Below are 6,000 nucleotides of genomic sequence, written 5' to 3' on the forward strand. Positions count from 1 at the left end.
AAAATACGTTATCATTTTTTAAAATTTCAATATGTATTTAATTTTTTATATGAATTTGATGAAAAAAAATAAATTTTATATTTATAATTAATTAATATAATTTAATATATAACAAAATATTATAATTATTAAATATTATAATTAAATTATAATTAGTAGGTAAAAACGAACTAGAAATGTATAAATATATAAACAGGGGGATTAAAATCGATAATGCAAACTTCATCCCCATTTTGGGAGAAATGAATAATATACCACCATATTTGGTGTAATACTATTCATATCCCCCAAAATAGGGGAATAAATGGAAGAGGGTTGGAGAAGAATGGAAGATAAAATAGGGGAAAAAATAGAGAATGAGAGTGAAATGGAGATGCTCTAAAGTAATTACTTAGTTAGCTCTATTTAATGATAACCAATTACAAATGAAAACAATATATATATATATATATATATATATATATATATATATATATATATATATATATATATATATATATATATATATATATATATATATATATATATATATATATATATATATATATATATATATATATATATATATATATATATATATATATATATATATATATATATATATATATATATATATATATCGTTGGGTTTTGGAACAAGAATCCTTAAATTTTCTGAATTTGGCCATATAACTTTTGCTATTTACATTTTGACCCATAAAATAAAATAAAAACTTCTGACCCATGCAAAGCATGGGTCCTTTCGTAGCTAACTAGTTTATAAATTTAATTAAAATTTTATAATAAAACTTTATAATTATTAATCAATTTTTTAAATAAATCATTTTAAATAAATTATTAATTAAAAGATATATCAAAAATTTAAAGTTATTATACATTCAAATTTAATATATAATTAGAAAATGTAAATTTGAATTTTAAAATGAATTGCCTAATATATCTAGATGATACATGACATAATATTAATTGGTAGTTGTATTAGAGTGACACTTGACAAAAAAAATTAAAACTATCCATTTATTAGAATATTTATTTATTATTTATTATTTATTAAAATAAGGAGGGATTTAATTAAATTCTATAAATATCTAAACTATAATAATCCTCTTATACGTGTCATTTGTTTGTTTATTAGTTATTAAAGTAACTATAAATTATTAAATTCATAAAAATTCTTAAAAAGAATATTGCTAACATGCTATTTTGTTAAACTCAATTATATAATTCTTAAAATCTTTAAATTTACGAAAACTTTATAAAAACACTGCCACGGGTAATCATAACATATATCAAATATCATAGGGAGAATAGAAGGTTCCACCACACGGTCTCTAATCAATTATGTAAATCAATATTTCAAACCACACTCAAAGGTATGACATTTTTTATTTTTATAGAAACTTCTGTATGAGAAATAATGATATCTCCAATTATAGTCTTCCTAGGATGTAAAATATATCTCTTAAAACTAGGAATGTTTGACGAACAACAACAAGAATCATTATTATTTTTCACATAACAAAAGGTTAAGTGGTGACACCCTAGCGTAGCTAATAGATTACATTAGCATTCTACAAACTATACGATATGTATAACACATAATATTTTGGTTAGTTTAAAAATAAATTATTTAACATTTTATTAATTTAATCATGATCCATTTCAAATAAGAAATGATGTTTTTATTGTGATTTATTATATTTTTTAATATAACATTATTTTTAATTATTACTATTCTTTTTTAATATAAAAATTATTTATTTAGAAACTTTTCATTATAATAAAATAATTTTGGATAATTTTTTAGTTAATTTGGCATTTTAAAATAGGTTATATATATATATATATATATATATATATATATATATATATATATATATATATATATATATATATATATATATATATATATATATATATATATATATATATATATGGAAAAGTTCAATAGAGAACCACAAGTATGGGTTTTTCAAGGAACCAATTTTTTTCCCCAATTTCTAGAGCTTATTCTTTATCGAAAAAAAATCTAAAAATATTTAAATTCATATATTAATATTGTGAATGTGAAAAATATTTTTCGGATTCACCGTGTGAATCCGGATTTACGTTGTGAATTTTCGAAGATTCACATTGTGAATTTGACGTAAAAAAAATCGAATTTTATATCATTGGAAAAAGAATAAAAAGTTATGAATTTCTGTATTTTTAGTTTTTTTTTTTTATAAAAAATAAGTTGTAAAAATTGAAAAAAAGATTGGTTCTTTGGTTAATTATGGTTCTCTATTAAACGTCACCCTATATATATATATATATATATATATATATATATATATATATATATATATATATATATATATATATATATATATATATATATATATAATATTTGTTAGTTATTAAAAGTGGCATTTTAACACTTTTTAAGTACATTTGAATTTTTATTTAAGTTTTGTATTTACCATTTTGTTTAAATTAACAAATTTAGTATATTATATTAGTAATTTAAAAAGTTGTATAATTAAAATGATAATGTTTTATATTGAGTAATATATTTAAATGGATAAATTAAGTATATTAGGATAAAAATTAAAACGTTAGCATTAAAAGTAAAAGAATTTAATATGTAGAGAAATTTGATAACCTTTAACATAAACTAGATAGCAAATAAATAATGAATGATAAAAAGGTTGTGAGAACGATTCATGTTTAAAACTTAAAAATATATCTGAGAAAATGAAACTAGAATGAGGAGGCAAATGGAATGAGAAACTTAAATGGCTGGTTGTAAGAATTAGCAATACATTTTCATTTATATGTTTTATTTTTATAAGTTATAGCATTATACTTCCATAATTTCATAATAATTGAGCATATTTTCATAATACATTTTCCTTGTATGTAAAAAAATTCTAAGGACAATGTCTTAGATGGAAGTATAATGTTGTAATAGAAAGGATCCCAAAGGGTAAGCAACCAAACTTTTTTGGATGCTGAAGTTCAACCCAATATACAAGTCCACTTTGAATTATAATATTCAAGGCAGATGATAGACATAACTCAGATATCAAATGTTCCTCATGTTTTCTGTACCCCTCAATGGTGTGAGACAGCATAACTGCATTTACTTCCCATAGGAGTCTAGCAAAAAGGCAAATAGTAGAAGCATTTGTGAATATGATGGTGGATACTTTGTAGATAACATAACTTTTCTTTTTCGAGTGGAAGATAGAGATAAATATATTTATCATGTTGGATAAGCTATAGTACATGTTATTGTGTTAGAATGGCGAATGACCTAAAGTATAGATTGTATAGTAGTTCTTTTTTGTAAGGGTTAAATGTGAATTTATGAAAAAAAATGTGGATTTTATACGAAATATGCAACACAATTTCGTTGTAGGAGCAAGAGATGCAATATTTTTATTGGTAATGTATTTAACAGGGTAAAACATGGTTGCATAATTAGTATCAGTTGCATATATTGGTAAAAGTTGAAACAATGTTGTATAAATTGGTAAAAAAAAAGTGGAACATTGTTGCATGAATAAAGATGTAACCAGTGCTAGCCTGCCAGGATTCATGTAATCTTGTAAATGTTATAATGTTGTATATTTTGGTCTGAGAATAAAATATAGATGTATATTTCATTTATATTAAATAAACACTTTCTGCATAAATTGGGAATATGACAAAATGTTGTTGAATAAATGCACATTTAACCCTTTTTTGGTAACTAACCCTTATAAAACACAAGCTTATAGTTAACTATATTCGTTTAAAACAATGAGAACATACCTTAAGAATGTGGCAAAATAGATCTTTATTTATTGTAGTACATGTTTTTTGCTCCACATAATAATAACATTATAGCTAGATATTAGTTATCTAAGTGGGCAACAAGGTTACTCACCTTGATATGTTTTATTCGAACATAATTTTAGCTCTTGAAGCCCCATATCTGCTCTTGTTCCATAATTTGTCAAAACAACAAACTAACTTAAATATCATAACTTATGGTACAACCAGTTTTGCATAACTTAATCCCATACTTCCACCATATTCACAGGTCTTAATCTCATTGTTAAAACCATTTATACTTCACTATTAACTTCTCCATTTTCCATCAAGACATAAGTTCAACTTCATTTATTTAGCAGTTCACCAAACTAGGTTTTAGAATCATCATCTTCAATTTCATATATTCAACCATAATTTGACAAATAACAATTAAAAACATGTTTACCATGCTTGTTACAAGAACGTCACTAATATTTCCTTCAATTACATGTTATATAAGCTGTAAGGTTTCATCACCCTTTCCAATTTCACCATTAAACTCATCTAAGCTTATATGGAAGAAAACATTAGCTTTAATCCAAGTAATATAGTTTGATTATTGGATTCTCTTGGAACTCCCTTGGATTTAGCTTAAAATCTTTATCACGAGCTCCTAAAATCACCCCTTAACATATCCCAAATGATGTGCGTGTCAAGTAAGAAGCTTATAACCAACACACACATCACATGTTAGAGTGTGAATTATGGACCTCCGCGGTCGTGTTCATGATGACACAACCCGTGTTCCACCCAAAAGTGTTCAAAATAGAAACCTATTTCATTAAAAATTATTCCCACATATTATTAAGACTTATATAATAAGACACAACCCATGTCTCCTTAACATGATCATGTTCCAAATAATAAGGTAGTGTATTTTCAGCGAAAGTTTCAAACAATCATAACTTCCTAATACAAACTCTGTTTTAGTTTATTCTTTCGCTCGTACATTATAAATATTCATTTCTATATTTTAAGACCAAGAATTGGTCATTTATACATATCTTAGTTCAATTGTCATTATTGCAAACATTAACAATCACTCAACGAGACTATTAGAACAAACAAAAAGTTCTTCCCCAATACAAAGCCACTTTCTTAACACATTAATCATCAACAATATCAAATATTTTTCATCACATAGTCAACTTTAAAAGAACAATTAAACACCTCTATGACATCCCAAAATTTATGTCTAAAACTATAGACAGTCAGATCACCACGAACCTCTTTGTAATCTGACCTATTGAGATTTAATGCATATTTTGAAAAATATAGTGTCACTACAACTATTATAGGATATAAGATGGTATCTTACTTCCAATCGTGGAAAATCTCAAATGAATCAAACAACTCAAACTGCAACCCTGGTTAATACTTCTGAAATACTGAAATTGCGTATTAACCAGTTATGAGCAAAGAAAACATTCTAGTCTCATACTACATGTTCACCTGTTTCCAAAAATATAAAGAACATCCAAAACGGAGTTCGTATGCAAAAGATAGGATTGTTATAAGAAACCAAACAAGTATAACACTAATTTTCTTAAAACTGCTAAAACTATTTCTATCTGTTGAGGCACTTGTATACCTTAAATGGAAATTCCGAGAGATTTTTGCACTCAGACTATATTCTAATATTTAATTCCATACTTGAAATAGTTTTAGTAAAAATATTTGTAAAAGTCGAAAAATCGGACGTTTCGGGTCAATTTGACGCGGATATTTAAACGTGATTTCCCGGAGTTCTACAACTCGAAAAATTAATCCGTTGGGGTTTTTGGAATCCTTAAACTCTACTCTATCCTACGCCACTTTCAAAAAAAAAAAATCAGGTATCGGGTTTTTGGAATGCAAATCTAGAAGCATTTTGGGACTTTTTGCTATGTGTGACATCACAATGACCCACCATCCTTGCAAGAGGTGATAAAAATCAGCCATGGGAACCCAAACCCCCATCCCTTACTCACGTCCCTACCCCCCCCATCTCCTATTCCACCATGCCTCTTGGAGTGCAAACTTTCCCCTTCGTAGAATCATGGTTGTGTTTGTGTGTTGGACTAGCTTTTGAAGCATGGGCATTTTATGGCCCTGAGAGACTTCATGCACTATAATAAGAGGCCATTGCCTTGCTCATTTATCACAAACCAATCATCCAATA

The sequence above is a fragment of the Lactuca saligna genome, chromosome 2, assembly GCF_052625555.1.
Source record: "Lactuca saligna cultivar CGN05327 chromosome 2, ASM5262555v1, whole genome shotgun sequence".
Lineage (NCBI taxonomy): Eukaryota > Viridiplantae > Streptophyta > Magnoliopsida > Asterales > Asteraceae > Lactuca > Lactuca saligna.